This window comes from Euprymna scolopes, chromosome 10 (genome assembly GCF_053919585.1).
Source record: "Euprymna scolopes isolate OS-2025 chromosome 10, ASM5391958v1, whole genome shotgun sequence".
Taxonomy (NCBI): Eukaryota; Metazoa; Mollusca; class Cephalopoda; order Sepiida; family Sepiolidae; genus Euprymna; species Euprymna scolopes.
The window spans coordinates 19,578,448-19,596,151 of record NC_136491.1 but is presented as its reverse complement, the minus strand read 5'-3'; the positions used below and the strand labels follow the sequence as shown (position 1 = coordinate 19,596,151).

At 38.1% G+C, this 17,704-nt stretch overlaps 1 protein-coding gene and 1 pseudogene across 2 annotated transcripts in view; both read right to left on the bottom strand.

The window, feature by feature from the left end:
- LOC145285837 (basic phospholipase A2 RVV-VD-like) overlaps nucleotides 1–17,704 on the bottom strand; it is a 79,455-nt gene that overhangs the window by 55,592 nt on the left and 6,159 nt on the right. The gene's annotated exons all lie outside the window — the stretch shown is intronic.
- Nucleotides 1,489–1,633, bottom strand: LOC145286646 (U2 spliceosomal RNA; annotated as a pseudogene).

Sequence of the window (17,704 nt, the reverse complement as noted above, 5' to 3'; positions counted from 1 at the left end):
TGATAATGTGGTGATGCCTATGTAAAAAAAAAAAAAAAAAAAAAAAAAAATCTAGAAAGTTAGATCACCTACTGTTTTCCGGGTCACCGAAAACAAGTGAGAAGATCCCTAGTAGAGATTGGGAAGAATTCTTATCGGGTGTAGGGAGGAAAAATAAATAATTGGCAAAAACAAAAAAGAGGAACGATGGGGTGGCCGGCGAACTTCGGGTAGGGGTGGACCAGGGGGTGATAAAACAAAAAGATGGGGGGGGTAGTGGTAGGGTAGCCTCGGAAGGTTCTCTAGTGCCAAAAAAACAAACAATCGGGGGACAGGATCTCATTGTACCACCAGTCAAGAGTCTCTTTACTATTTATTTGTCTAACCTAGCGGGATGGGCTCCGTAGGACCCAGAACCACATGTGCCATTCTTATGGTGGTAACACGAATTCAAACTTGGCGCCTCGTCGGATGCACAAGCTAGCGTCGTGCACCCACCTCTTGTCAAAGGCCACTTGAGGCAACCTCTTACAATCGCATCTGATCTTTACTTTAAGCAGATGTTTAAAGTAGACAATTAGATCCCGATCCAGAACAGATATCCCTTTGCGGACTCGCTTGAGGCGTGTGATCCATATGACCATCCGCACTACTGCCAGTATCGCTAGAAAAACCATTCTTTCCTCCCTAGGCAGCGGTGGATCAATGTTCTCCACAAAATATGATTCGTCAAGTTCAAGCCAGTGCTTGGCATCGATGCAAGCCGTTACCTCGTTGACGCACCCTAGGAGGGTCTTGAGCCTGCTGCAGTGGAAAAAGACATGACCAGCTGTTTTCCTCATGTCCTCGTCGCAGCGCAGGCAGTAGACCCGGGTTTCTTCATTGTACAGGTTAAGTTCTTCAAGGAGGGGCAGTGCGTTCCAGACAAGTCGCCAGGTAAAGGCCCCCTCATATGGTCTTTGCTTGTAGTATCTGCTGGAACAGATGGTATTTATTTGCTCCCCCACCGAGCAAATAAGGCACAAGGCCAATTTTTAATGTGAGGAGTGAAGAGAGGGGGAAGGGAAAAAGGGGACCAGCTCCCGAGAGGTGGGAAATGGGAGCTGGTTAAAGGTCAGGTATGTGGGGTTTCCCCCACATCTGGTCTTTGCTTGCAGTATCTGCCGGAACAGATGGTATTTATTTGCTCCCCCACTGAGCAAATTAGGCACAAGGCCGTTTTTAATGTGAGGTAAAAACCAGCTCCCCTAAAAGTAGGCAAAAAGGGGGCACTCTGGTTACAAAAAATAATAATTGTCCCAGTATAGAGGGTTTTTATTTAAATGCTGCCCACATCAGCATTATGTGGCACAAGGCCGGAAAGTGGGAACCCCGCAGGCTCCCCTAAAGGAGGGGCACTCCTGCAATTTTAAAAATTGCCTGAGTAACCCCGTCGGCATTCCCCGGTCGGGGCGCCTCAGGCAACAAGCAATAAACTTGCCCCACCGGAAAGCCCGGTGGCAAGGCCTGGGAGGGTGGACCTCCTAGGTATTACCCAGGCGGTTCCCAGTATAGAGGGTTTCCCCTCCATTGACTGGTACAAATTATCTTAAGTGCAGTATCTGCCGGAACAGATACTACACTTTGATCTTGGCCAAAAGGCCAAGAAAAGGGTATTTATTTGCTCCCCCAGCGAGCAAATTAGGCACAAGGCCGATTTTTAATGTGAGGAGTGAAGGGGAAATGGGGACCAACTCCTCAGGGAGTAAGTGAGCGGGATAGTGACAATTGGTATGAAGGGTTGCCCCTACATTGACCAAGGTCTTATATGTGGGATTGCTCCCACATATGGTCTTTGCTTGCAGTATCTGCCGGAACAGATACTACACTTTGATTTTGGCCAAAAACGTCAAGAAAAAGCTTAAAAAGCTAAGAACAGCATCTATTAACAACAGACCTTTGATCTTAACCAAAAAGGCCAAGCACAAAAGTGCCCGACCGACCGTGGAGTGACTTATAGAGTCACTTGCACGTGACTAATAAAAGTGCAGGATGTTAGAGGATGATATGGCAACACCTGAAAATATATGTCTTTTATAAGGTAAATATTCTTAATTTATTATGAAATTGAATGTCTGAATTTGATGAAATAAAGTGATTTTTAGATCGTAAACTGCTTTAGCTATTTCCAAGACTGACTTCTTATAGCCCCCTCTCTTAAAAATATATAAGAAATAAAGTGATGTTTGTGTTTTATTTTTCATATGGGTATTATACTGTACAAGTATGTTATTTCTTGGGTCGATTACTGTACAAGTACCTTATTTCTTATTTTAAAATGAAACTACTCGATTATTTTATGTAATTTTTGGCTTTGCTAATTTTTCTGTACATCACAGCTAAGAGTTTTTTCATATTGGTACTGTATTATAGAAGCACCTTATTTATTATGTAAAAGTCATACTACTCGATGATTTTACATGATTTTCAGTTTTAATCACTTTTATGTACGTCACAGGTAAGATTTCCTTTGTTTTTCATATGGGTACTATATTGTACAAGTACCTTATTTGTTGAGTTGATTGCTGTACAAGTGCCTTATTTCTTATTTAAAAATAAAACTCTTCCATAATTTTATGTAATATGGGTGCTATACTGTAGAAGAACCTTATTTATTATTTAAAAGTTATACTACTCCATGACTGGACGTGAGTTTCAGCTTTAATAACTTTTATGTACGTCACAGGTAAGACTTTTGTTTCAGTAAAGCTAAGAGTTTTTTTGTTTTTTTTATATAGGTACGAATATCACATGTTAACTATTACTAAACAAAGAAAAAGAAAACAATGCTTGGAAGACTTGCTTTGTGATAACAAAACGATCACTATCCCCAATCCTGCCTAAACAAAAACGGATGAGATAATGCCTGGGAGATTACCTTGTGACCACAAAAAAAAATACTACTCCTCCTACCCCTGCCTAAAAAAGAAGGTTTGGTAATCACCGAAAGCCTCCATAACACTTAATCGTGCTTCTTTCCCCCACCAACATCAACATTGTGACATCATTTCTGGAAGATGACTGTAGTTTTTCCAAATATATACAGAAATACACTGTTTATTATAAATTAATTATGTGGTAGTGGTAGCAGTGGCAGTTGAGACGGTGGTGACAGTGGATGCGGAGGCGTTGGTGGCAGTTGCAGTGAGTGGAGGCCGTGGAGACAGTGGTGGCAGTTGTGGTAGTTGTGGTGGTCATGGTGGTTGTGGTGGTAGTGGTGGTGGTGGTGTGGCAATGGTGATGGTTGTTGTGGGAATTTTATAATTAATCAGTAGTAACTTTTCCAGGGCATTTTTGTAATTAATCAGAAGTAACTTTTCCAGGGCATTTTTGTAATGTTATAGTTCTGTAACATTAAATATAATAGGGGAAAAAAACAATATTTCTTCTTACAATTAATCAGAAGTAACTTTTCCAGGGCATTTTTGTAATGTTATAGGTTTGTAACATTAAATATAATAGTGGAAAAAAAGCAATATTTTCTCTTACAATTAATCAGAAGTGACTTTTCCAGGGCATATTTAATACTGAAAAAAAAAAAAATTCCTAACCAGTAACACCATTTTTTTGCTTTCCATGTGGATAGAATATTTATTTAATAGATGTCAGAATGATAACATTCGCAGTGACACTTGAGTAGGTAATGATGATTTTACCTGAAATGCGTTAGAATTTTTACTAATTTCAACATGACATATAAGTAGGTAATAATGTTTTATCCTGAAATGCAGAGATCTAAAGGATCACTAAACATCAAAAGAAGTACATAATTTTACTTATTTCAACGTATTAAAATATAATCAGAATGTGTTTGCCTTATCAGCGACACCAATTTATTTTGCTTTTTTAATGTTTATTATTATTAGCCATTTGAAGTATTCCACTTTCCTTTTAAGGGATGTCAAGATGATAACGGTTGAAGCGAATTACAGTATTGATATATAGATGATAATAATAATAATACCAAAAAGGAAAACGATCTACTATGATTAGATCAAAAGATCCTAAAGGAGTTAAAAAGTAAAAATAAAATAATATAGCCATGGCATGGATCAACTACAAGAGAGCATATGACAGGATCCTTCAAGCAGGCTGTTGGAAAACTGCTTCTGTGGTACCAGTATTCAAGAATTCTGGGGAAAGAACTGACCCATTAAATTATCGCCCTATTAGCCTCCTCCCACTTTTTGCCAAAATATTTGAGACCTTAATTAACCATGTTCTAGTCCTGCACCTTACAGATGCTAAACTTCTGACCGACCAACAATATCGATTTAGACAAGCCCGTTCCACGGCAGACATCCTCACTGTAATCTCTGAACGCATATACCATTCACTGGACAAAGCGGGAGAGGGCAAAGCGGTATCTCTAGATATATCTAAGGCTTTTGACAGGGTATGGCATGAGGGTCTCCTCAGGAAGATTAGATCTTACGGTATCACTGGTAGAATACTTAACATAATTAAATCCTTCTTAGATAAGAGAAAAATCCAGGTTGTCCTCGACGGTCGTACATCTAAACAATATGATATAAATGCGGGAGTGCCCCAGGGATCTATCCTTGGACCTCTGCTGTTCCTAATATTCATAAATGACCTCTCCGACAAAATTGCCTCTGAGATGGGTATATATGCTGATGACACCACACTCTATAGCAAGCACGACAGGAAAACAAATGAACATATATCTAAAGTAATGGCAGAAACACTAGAGGATGACCTCCAATCAGTAGTGGAATGGGGACAAAAATGGATGGTCACGTTCAATGCCGCCAAGACAAAACTGGTTTCCTTCAACAATTACAAGAAACCTTCTCTACCACCTATAGCAATGGCCAACGACTTTTTATCTGAGAGTACGTCTCTCAAGCTCCTTGGCCTAACGTTCACAGGAAACATGAGTTGGAACAATTACATCGAGGGCATTGCCAGGGCCGCTGCGAGGAAGGTGGGCTGTCTCTACCGTGCTAGAAAACTTCTAACACCCGAAAGTATCCTGTACCTCTATAAGGCCACTATTCGTCCATGTATGGAGTATTGCTGTCATATTTGGGCTGGTGCATCGGCTACTAGTCTCTCGCTCCTTGACAGGGTTCAAAAGAGAGTCGCAAATCTGATAGGCCCTAAACTGGCATCTAAGCTTCAGCCTCTGTCCCATCGTCGAAACGTTGCATCCCTCTGTCTGTTCTACAAGTATTATAATGGTGAATGCTCTGAAGAACTGCAAGCACTCGACAGATCCGACAAGCTGCAAAATCCCACCCCCACACTGTAGAGATCCCTAGATGTAAAAGATCTTTCTACTCCAGTAGTTTCTTCCCCAGAACTGCTAGACTTTGGAATTCCATTCCAGGTCACTGCTTCCCCAACTGTACTGACATGCATAAGTTCAAGTGCAACGTGAACCAACATCTCGCTGCCCTAATTCCTACATAGTACCCCAGTAGATGTTTCCCCTGATAGTAGCCCCCTACACCAAAGTGGCAATGTGCCTTGTTTGGGATGAAAATGTAATAAAAAAAAATAAATAAATAAAAAATAATAGAATGCTTCAGGATGTAGAAAATACCAGACAAGATTATCAATTTGATTAAAAAACAATAAGAACATGGAGACTTTAACTGACAGCCGCTGGACAATATATATTTGAGATAAAAATACAAAAAGGTATCTTCCAAGGAGTTTCACTATAATCACTACTGTTCATAATAGTCATGATGCCCCTAAACACTATACTAAGGAAATGCCAAGCTGAATATAAATTTACTAATACAGATGAAAGAATGAACCATCTAATGTATATGGACGATTTGAAACTTTCTGCAAGACGCAAAAAGGAACTAAGACGCTAATAAGCACAAACAGAATCTTCAGTCAGGATATCCTAATTGAATTCTGAATAGAAATATGCCCACTGCTAGTAATAATAAAAGGAAAGACTCAAGGCAGTGGAAGGTATGAGACTATTTAAGTGGGGTTGAGAACACTAGACGAACAGGTTGAAAGCAGACATCACCAAATCAATAGAAAAGAAAGAAAAAGTTGGTAAAAAATACAAAGAACAAGAAAACTTGTAAAAACTAAACAATATGGTAGAAACCTAATAAAAGTATAAACACATGATCAGTATCGCTAGTAAGATACTCTGGACCCTTTATAGGCTGAACCAAAAAAAGAACTGAGGTGTCTCAACTAGAAGACCAGGAAACTTATGGCTATGTACAATGCATTAAATTCAAATGATGCTGACCGAGTCTACGTGGAAAGGAGACTGGTTTGTACAGAATAATGTATGAATGACACAAGAAAAGGATTAGAAAAGTACATAATGCAGAACACAGAAACGATAATTGCCACAGCAAGAGACACTGCAATAATGAACAAGACGGAAACAGAGAGGAAAGAGATAAGATAGGAAAAGAAAAATGGGGAAAGAAACCGTTACACTGATGATTCATAAAGATGACAAAAGATGAGACTAACAAAAACACCTGGACATGGCTACTAAAAGGACACCTAGACAGGGAAACTAGATCCCTAATAACAGCTGCACAAAATAACACGATTAGAATCAACTATATCAAAGCAAAGACCGACAAGACACAACAAAACAGAAAACGCTGACTCTGTGGACAAAGAAACAAAACAATAAACCACATAAGTGAATGTAGCAAACTAGCTCCAAAAGAATATAAAAATAGACATAACCAGGTGGAGAAGGAAATACACTGTGTTGTATAGAGGACTCTCAGCTCTTCCTTGATTGTCAGGATTTTACCAAAATATAATTTGTTATGTTAGGAATTACGTGTTGAAAAATAGTTAGATAAGAATTTTAACAAGAATCAACATTCTTCCAAAAATTCTTAAAAAATAAAAATGTTTATAGTTTGTGAATTTTAGCTGAGAGAAATAGATAAACATTTAGGTTGGAATATTAGATCTGACAGCTGATGAGTTAAGGATACGTGTTATTTGGAGTATGACGTAACAGTCAGTTGATTGAGATGGTGAGTCAATTAGTATCCGAGATTCGAGAAGGACAGACGTGCCAGGGTGCTGGAACAGGAGCACAAGCAATAAGAATGGGATAGAGAAGACGTGTTTGTAAGACTTTGAGGGACTTAGGGCACTCAACTTAATTATGTTTGTCTGTCCCCGAGAGAGTGGTTCTTTGTTGCAGCCTGTCTGATGAGGAGGAGGTCATCCAAAAAAATGAGCCATCGAATGAAAAAGGTTAGTCTCCAAATTAATGTTTTGTGAACTGTCTTTTATACATGTATACACACTCAAACACCACAATTCAAACGAGTATATACATATCACAAACCTAAACAGATCACAAAAACAAGTATATACACATGTACGTTTTAAATAGTAAAATATATACATCGGTCATATAAACACCATTCCTCAATATAAGTTATGTTTAATCTGGGTGCCGTTCGAATAAGGCAACGTAATATACATTAATTTGGATGCCGTTCGAATAGGGCAACGTAGCATATATTGATTTGGTACCATCCAACACGTATATATAACAACTGGAAATTATGCAAACAACTGTATCTTGAACATCCAGACAAATGGTACAAGCACAAACTGACAGCAGTACTTCAAAACGAAAATCACAAAATTCTGTTGGACATGGCCGTAAAAATAATCAAGCAAGAAGATCGGATATCATAAAAGTTAATAAGAAGGAAAAATTCTGCCAGATCATAGATTATGCCTTTCCAGCAGACCACAGGGTGAATATGAAGGAGACGGATAAGTAAAGGAAATACGCAAAACTGACCAGAGAGCTGAAAGGATAATGGAAGATGAAGAAAGTCAAGATAATACCAATAATAGTAGGAGCACTAGGAACAATCCTGAAAAACTTTGAAAAAAAATAATGGAATAGATTAGTATTAGAGGAATCGCTGAAAAGATATAATGGATAAAAAATAATGAAAACGCTTAAAATATTAAGGTAAAGTCTTGAATGCAGAGACTAATACACGCAAGCTACAAATACTAATTGGACATCTAGAAACTGCAGCAAAGCAAAAAGATAGAGGAACACCAGATGAAATCAAGAAAAAGTAAAAAAAAAAAAAAAAAATTGTAGTGTTGGCATCAACTGGCACCACATCAAATAGTCGTGAAGAATCATGCAGAATGGAAAGGCCGAAGGAGAGAAAGCACTAACCAAACCTCCTACTGAATGAGTGCAAAAAGGAGTGGGACCTCGGGGAAGCTTATTGCTACTCAAATTCCAGTAATGGCCAACAGTCATTCCCAACATCAATGGTATACCGTTGTTGCCATAACACAACTTCATTTGCAAAAGTTATCGAAAGAAGTGAAGAGTACTGAAAATCTGGGGAAGCTTGTTGTCACCTAGACTTGAGGGAACACCATGAATTGTTGACAGAGAAATCTTTAATGATGGTTTGTGTGAAAGCACGACATATCACGATTAGAACCAACCACATCAAAATAAAGATTGACAAGACATAAGAAGACAGGAAATGTAGACTCTGTGGACAAAAAGACGAAACAATAAACCACATAATAAATGAATGTAGCAAACTAGTCCAAAAAGAATATAAAAATAGATACGATCAAGTGGGGAAAGCAGTACACTGGGAATTATGCAATCAACTGCATCTTGAACACCCAGACAAATGGTACAAGCACAAACTGGCAGCAGTTCTTGAAAACGGAAATCATAAAATCCTATGGGACATTGATATACAAACAGATAAACCCGTCCAAGTTAGAAGATAGAATGTCATAATAGTTAACAAGAAGGAAAAGTCCTGTCAAATCGTAGATTTCATCGTTCCAGAAGATCACAGCATGACTATCAAAGAGACAGAAAAGCAGAGTAAATACACGGAACTGGCCAGAAAGCTGAAAGGATATGGAAAATGAAAAAAGTTAAGATAACATCAATAATAGTAGGAGAACTAGGAACAACCCCCCCCCCCCCAAAAAAAAAATTTTTTTTAAATGGTTAGATTTGAACCAGGGGAATAGTTGAGAAAATACAACAGATAACAATAATGAAAACGGCTGAAATATTAAAGAAAACTCTTGAATGTGGATACTAATATACATGAGCTACAGGTGCAAATCGAACATATAGAAACTGATTCAGATGTACAATACAAAGAAACACCACATGGAATCATAAAAACTGAAAATGTATAATTGTAAGTTACACCTCCCTGCACCCTCCCAAAATATGTAGTGTCACTATAAAGGTCAAGGTGGATGGAAAGACAAAAGAGGAAAAGCACCAACCAGACCTCCACTGGATGAGTGCGAAAAGAACTGGGAACTCTGGGAGGCTTACTGCCACCCAAATTCCAATGAAGACCATTGGTTGCTACCAACGAGAAATCAATGGTAAAAGTCTATTGCAGTAACGCAGATTTATTTTCAAAGGTTATCGAAAGAGGTCGTGAACACTGGAAATTTGGAAAGACTTGTTGTCACTCAAACTCCAGGAAACGCCACAGGGTGTCCTCAAAGAGAATTCTTTGATGATGGCCTGTGTTAAAAAAAACTCCTAGTGTGTAATAGTAATAATAATAATAATAATAATAATAATAATAATTGTTATAATAATTAGCAAGAAGGAAAAGGCCTGCCAGATAGTAGATTTTGCCGTTCCAGCAGACCGCAGAGTGAACATCAAGGAGAATGAGAAGTGAAGCAAATACATGGAACTATCCAGAGAACTCAAAGGGATTTGGGAAATGAAGAAAGTGAAAATAACACCATTAATAGTAGGAGCACTAGGAACGATACCAAAAAACTTTGAAAAAAGAATGGGAGAGATAGGAATTAGAGGGATGGCAGAGAAAATACAACGAATTTCATTAATAAAAATTGCATAAATATTAAGGAAAATCCTTGAATGTGAAGACCAACACCACAGATAAACAACACAAAAACTGGACACAGAAACGGCTACAGATGCAAAACACAAAGTAACATCACATGAAATCATGAAAACTGAAATTGTACAAATGAAGAAACCACGTCCTCCTTTTTTCCTGTGAGTGTCACCATAAACAGGCACCACACCAAATAATGAGGGTCAAAGAAGAGGGGAGGACCGAGGAGAGAAAACACTGGCCAGACCTCCACTGGAGATGTGCAAAGAAGACTGGGACCTTGGGGAGGTTTTTTGCCACTCAAATTCCAATGGTCGCCGCCAACAAGAAAGCAATGGTAAGCGGCTGTTGTGATAATGCAAATTAATTTGCAAAGGTTGTCGAAATAGTTGGAGAGTACTGAAAATCTAGGGAGACTCACTCAGACTCCAGGGAACACCACAAGTTGTTCTCAAAGAACAATCTTTGACAATGGCTTGTGTGAATACTCCTAGTGAGTAAATAATAATAATAAAGGTAGTCACTATAATACTAGTAGGAGCACTAGGAACAGGCCCCCCCCCAAAAAAAAGAACAAGAAATCTTAAGAAAAATCTATGAATGCAGAAACCAGCCAACATAAACGATGAATGCTAACCTACCACAAATAAGTAATAGAAAAAGAACACCCTATAAGCCCAATAGAATGAATGAAAACTGCTAGAAATCCAATATACTCCCCCACACATGCACACACAAAATATATTCACGAACATGCATGCATGTATACAGTAACATGAGCTTCGGCTGGCATCACACAGAACTGTCATGAAGGGTCAAGTAAGATGTAAACACCAAGGAGGAAAAGTGCCAACTAGAGTACTACAGCAGAGAATACTGGAACCTTTAAAAGGCTTATTGCTGTCGAAATTCTGGAGAAAACCAATGGTTGTTGTTAACAATCAATTATAAAAAAACTATAGCGATAACATAAAATTATTTGTAACAGTTATCGAAAGAGGCAGACAGAGCTAGTCTCTCGCTCCTAGACAACGTTCAAAAAAGAGCGCCAATCTGATAGGCCCTGAACTGGCATCTAAGCTTCAGCCTCTGTCCCATCGACGAAACGTTGCATCCCTCTGCTTGTTCTACAAGTATTTTAATGGTGAATGCTCTGACGAACTGCAGACACTTGTGCCCCCACAACACAGACACCCTCGACAAACCCGACAGGCAGCTAAATCCCACCTCCACACAGTAGAGATCCCTAGATGTAAAAGATCTTTAGTTTCTTCCCCAGAACCGCTAGACTCTGGAATTCCATTCCAGGATCCTGCTTTCCTAACTGTACTGACATGCAGAAGTTCAAGTGCAACGTGAACCAACATCTTGCTGCCCAAATCCTTACATAGTGCCCCAGTAGTTGCTAACCCTGATAGTAGCCCCCTACACCTGAGTTCCAATGTGCCTTGTTTGGGGTGAAAATGTAATAAAAAAAAAATTAAAAAAAAAAAAAAAGAGCTGTATATTTGGAGAGATTTGTTGTCCAGCAGACCATGGCGTGACTATCAAGGAGACAGAAAAATGAAAACAACTGAAATATCAAAGAAAACTCCAGTACATGGCATAATCATGTTTGTACATCAGTTCTCACCAGATCACAGAAGTTAAGCAACGATCAGCCTGGTCAGTACCAGGGGGGGGACCATTTGAGAAAGCTAGGCATTGTATGCACTGCGCCGAGTCATAGAAATGTCCAGGTTGGTATCTGGGGGCGCATTTAACTCACAGAGGGAGATGCACCCTCAGATTAAGACGGAAAGCAACGGGAAACTACCGTCTTTACTTGTCTTCTCGAGATTACCATGGTCAGCGACGCTGTTAAAAAAGCAGGGCCGCTGTATGCATGCAAACTCCATGTATATTATCCATGTTTATTATAGGTGAGCAATAACCGATAATGACTAACATGAGAACTCCTAGTGAGTAAATAATAATAATAATAATAATAATAATAATAATAATAATAATAATAATGTAGTGTTGGTTTATGCCACACCACACCAAATAATTGAGAAGGGATCAAGGAGGATGGAAGGACTGAGGAGAGAAAGCACTAAGCTGACCTTCACTGGGACTTTGGAGAGGCATATTACCTTGGGGAGGCTTATTTTAAAATAAAGATCAATGGTCACTATCAATGAGGAATCAATGGTATATGGCTGTTGTGATAACTAATTTGCAAAGGTTATCGAAAGAGGTGGTGGATACTGGAAATCTGGAGAGATGTGTTTTCACTCAAACTCCAGGAACCACTACAGTTGTTCTCCAAGAGAAGTTTTTGATGATGGCTTGTGTGAAAACTTCTAGTGTGTAGTAGTAGTAGTAGTAGTAGTAGTAGTAGTAGTAGTAGTAACAACAACAACAACAACAACAACTACTACTACTACTACTACTACTACTAGCAGCGCCTGTGGAAATCCCACAGGGGACTCATTCATATGTGATATATTGATGTTGGCATTCTGTAGATGTTCAGCGTAAATGAAGATGCTCTGATATTATTGTAGCTCTTTTGTTAAAACTGCAAAAGTATTTATCTAAGCTAGCAGAGACGCCCAGCATAGTCCGTATGTAAATATGATATTTTAATTCTTACAGATTTCATATATATTATTAAAGAATTAATTTTCGATTTTTATATATTATAAATTTGCGATTTTCAAAAATAAAACATATATCCATATGACTTGGCTGCATCACCTTGAAATGAAACTGAAACCAAAATTTATGAAAAAAAGAAAAAAAAAAAAAATATATATATATATATATATATATGTGTGTGTGTATATGAGTTCTTTCAGCTACAATCGAAACCGAAACCAAAACTTATGAAGAATTCTTGGTAAAATTATTTATTACAAGAAACGGAAGCCAATAACAAGTAAACGACAGTCACAGATGTACGAGCGGCGTGCAATAAGTAATGCCCCTGACCCACTTCCCAAAGAAGTAGACCAACGAAACTTAGCACAGTTATTAGTCTTTCTCTATGTAGGAACCACCCAGAGTTATGCATTTCTCTTATCGTTTGATGCAGCTCTGGAGACCGTTTTTGTAGAACACCTCAGGTTGGTCCTCCAACCATGACGTGACTTCAGAAATCAAGGCTGCATCATCTGGGAACAAAAAAACAACTTCATGGTTGGGAAGAGGTGAAAGTCAGAGGGTGCAAGGTCAGGAAAGTAGGGAGGATGGTGAAGGATTTCATAACCACATGCCCGTGCTTCTGATCTGGCGAAATGCAAATTGTGGACCGGAGCGTTGTCCTGCAGGAGGAGAGTACCTTTGCTGATCTTGCCCCGCCTATTGATTTTGATAGCTTCCCTTTATTTTCTCAAAAGTGAAGCATAATAGGCTCCTATAATCGTGGTACCCTTTGCCAGGAAATCTGTCATCACTACTCCATCCTGGTCCCAGAAGACTGTGCATGACCTTGCCAGCGGAGGGCTGTACCCTTGCCTTCTTTGGAGGTGGTGAGCCTAAGTGCTTCCACTGCATTGACTGGGCTTTGGTCTCTGGATCATAGTGATAGACCTAGGTTTCATCCTGTGTAATCAGTCTTTTGAAAAACTTTGACTCATCTTCTTGGCACATCAAATTCATCCTCGAGTACTCAATGTGTTCTCGCTTCTGGAATGGTGTGAGCAATCTGGGAATCCATCAGGCAGACACCTTATGCATATGCAAATGGTCATGAATGATAGTTTCCACATACCCTGTACTAATCTTGACATCTTGGGCTATTTTGCGAATAGTAATGCAGCCTCAACTTGACGGACAGATGCCTCATCAATGGCAGAAAGGGGGCGACCAGGTCTGTGGGCTGTTTCCACAGACTTTGAGCCATGTTTGAATTCACGATGCCAGCGTTTTACAAGGTCATATGATGGGGCATTATCACCATAAGTTTCTTTCATTTCATCAAAAGTCTCCTGTGGTGTGCGTTCTTTCAAATTCAAAAACCGATTACTGCTCGACATTCAACAGGCTCCATTTCACACCTGACTCAGTTCAAACACCTGTAAAACAGAAACCACAATTAGTTCAGAGCTGTAATTTGCGACATAACCTGTAGAGATATAAATAATTGCAAATGCAAAATTTCAGCTAGATCAGACAACTGGAAGTGGGTCAGGGGTATTACTTATTGCAAGCGCCTCATAAGAGGGTTACACGAAATAAATAACACACACGCTATCCAACTAATATATAGATAATAATAATAATAATAATAATAATAATAATAAGACTAATAATAATAATAATAATAATAATAATAATAATAAAGGAAGTCAGTATAATACTAGTAGGAGCACTAGGAACAGCCCCCGCCCCCCCTCCTCCCAAAAAAAATTGAAAAAAGAGTGTTTGGAGTAAATATGAAAAATGCTGACAAAAGACGAAATCTTAAGGAAAATTTTTTAATGCAGAACCAATATAAACAATGAATGCTAACCTAACACAAATAAGTATAAACTGAAAAAGAACACCAGGAAAGTCCAATAGAATGAATGAAAACGGCTGGAAATTTGGGGAGACTTGTTGTCACTCAGACTCTAGGGAATACTACAAGTTGTTCTCAAAGAAAATTCTTTGATGATGGCCTGTGTGGAAACTCCTAGTGAGTGAATAATTATAATAATAATAATATCTGTACGTGAGGTCGCCAAGCTAATCAAGAACCTTGATTCCAGTAAAGCAACTGGCCCTGACGGCATTCCAATTATACTTACGAAACTGTTTAAGCGTTGCCTTAAGGAGAAGTGCCTCCCAACACCCTGGAAGACCTCATCAGTATGCCCTGTATTTAAGAATTCAGGTGATAAGTCCTCTCCCTCTCAGTACAGACCAATAAGTCTCCTGTGTGTCATGAGTAAGCTGCTGGAATCCATATTAAATAAAGAAGTAGTCAACCACCTCAGCAGAAATAACCTTCTTAGTTACATGCAATATGGTTTCCGCTCTGTTAGATCTACAGCAGATGTGCTAACGGTTATATCTCATAGGATTAGTGAATCTCTTGACAAAGGCTTTCTTTCTAGGGCAATTGCTCTTGATATATCAAAGGCCTTCGACAAGGTATGGCATAAAGGCTTACTTCACAAGATTTCCAGCTACAGTATAACTGAAAATGTTTTCTCAATCATTAAATCATTTCTCTCTGATAGGCTCATAAGAGTAGTGGTTGATGGACAACAATCAGAAGCTTCTGGGATTGACCTTTACTCCTGATCTGAAATGGAGCACATACATCAAGTCTGTTGCCAAGGGTGCTGGAAAAGTGGTAGGATCCTTCTACCGCTCCAGAAGATACCTCACTGCTGATGCAATTCTCTATCTATATAAAAGCCAAGTACATCCAAGGATGGAGTACTGCTGCCTCATATGGGCAGGAGCTGCTAAAAACAGCCTATCCTGCCTTGATAGAGTACAAAATAGAATTCGTGGCTTAGTGGGGAGTGCCCTTTTCTCTTCCCTGCAACCTCTCTCCCACAGAAGAGATGCTGCGAGTCTGTTTCTGTTTTATCTTTACTTTCATGGCAAGTGTTCGTCTGAGCACCAATCTCTGGTCCCTCCTCGCCATGCTTTCATGATAAACACCCGTTTAGCTAAAACCACTGTCAATAATTTTTCCCACTCTCATGGCAAGTGTTCGTCTGAGCACCAATCTCTGGTCCCTCCTCGCCACGCTTTCATGATAAACACCCGTTTAGCTGAAACCACTGTCAATAATTTTCCCCACTCTTTATCTGTGCCAAAATTAAAACATAGAGTCCATGAACAAAACTTCTTCCTTAGAAGTGCACACCTGTGGAACTCTCTTCCGTTTGCCTGTTTCCCACCTGACTACAACTTCGATGTCTTCAAGTCCAACATAAACAAATTCCTGATAAACTGCCCCCTTAAGTAAGACACTTTATCAAATCACCAATACTAATGATTACTACGATACTATCCCATTGATTACTGTACATGCAATAACCCTTATCCCCGAGTTGCTTCCGGATCTCGATAAGTGGTGACTACTATGTAAAAAAACTAATAAATAAAATAATAATAATAACAACAACAACAACAACAACAACAACAGGATATTTGAACAGAAAACATTTCTGCGGGCATTCATTGATCCAAATTAAAACGGTCAAATCACTTGTTTGATTTTTATTTCTTTCTATATATAATTGTTTTTCCTTTCTGTCTTTCATACATTTTGTCTCCATGACATTTCTTTTTATTATATATCATGCATTTTATCCTCATTATCCTTTATTATACTTATATTATATATATGTGTATGTGTGTATATATATATATATATATATACACACACACACACACACACACACACACACACACACACACATATATATATATATATATATATATATATATATATATATGTTAGCTTTTTCCTAGCCCAAAGGAAACCATTTCAAGTTATGAGGGAAAACAAAAAAGCAAATCGCAAGTCAAACAACCACCTCAGATTCACTCTGTTATCTTAAACAGAAATAAATTAGGAAAGAAATCATCTACTCTATAATACAAACTCAATTGTGGATGTTTTTTTCTTTTCATTAAGTCATCAGAAATAATAATAATTTACGAGTTTGTATTACAATCCACATAGGTACGAAAATCTTGTCAAAAAAAAATCAAAACAAAAAAAAAACAGATATATAACAAATAAATGTTATCAAAGGCAAGATAAGTTACTTTTCTACCTAACTGGATAAGTTTTTAGTGTTTTTATTTAATGTAAAATGCTTATTTGGTTAAAAAAAAACAAATAATATTAAGCGTTACCGAAGAACAAGAAAAAATGTCCACAATGTCTTTGAAAACTCGACAAAGAATTCAAAATAAGAAATAAAACAAATTGATGGTAGAAGTCCACCAAATAAATGTTAACGTGACATTTTTTTCTTGTTCTCCGGTTGCGTTCAATATTACTTGTTTTTCAAACCAAATAAACATTTTTTTACGTTAAATAAAAACACAAAAATTTTTATTTGTTATATATTTGTTTTTTTACATTTTCGTACCTCTGTGGATTGTAATACAAACCCTAATTTACATATGAAAACTTAAGTAATTGACATAATTCTATGAATATGTTTGGTAATATACCTAGATAAATAGCAAGTACAAACACTAGGAAAGCATAATTTTATTTTGCCATCATTTTTGAAGGAGAGTGTACACTTGTGTGTTATAATATTTTGGGTACAACTTTTTAGATGTGTTTTATTGGGGGGGTGGAGGAGAAGTCTCATTTGTAACGGTGGACTGATAATTATTGAAAACCATTTCTTTTTTGTTTCTTTTTCTTTTCTTTTTTTTACTTGTGGGTCACCACTTATTAAGGCCCGAAGACCACTCGAGGATAAGGGTTAATGAATGTAAGGTGGTAGTGAAGTAATTGGTAATGATGTAAATTGAGTGGAATTTGATTATTTATAAGGATGACTTAACAGGAAATTGTTTACATGAGATTTGAAAGCTACCATATAATAGTTAGCCGGGAAGCATGCCAACAGAACAGTGTTCCAAGGGTGGGCAGTTCTGGGAAAGGAGCTTTGTTCATTGAATCTGCGTTTACATTTAGGCACAGATAGAGAGTGGGGAAAATCATATAGTTTTAGCTACTCGAGTGTTTTTTTTGTGAAAGTTTGGCAAGCGGGGACCATAGATTGGAGTTCAGGCAAGCACTTACCATGAAAATAGTGATAGAGCAGATACAAGCT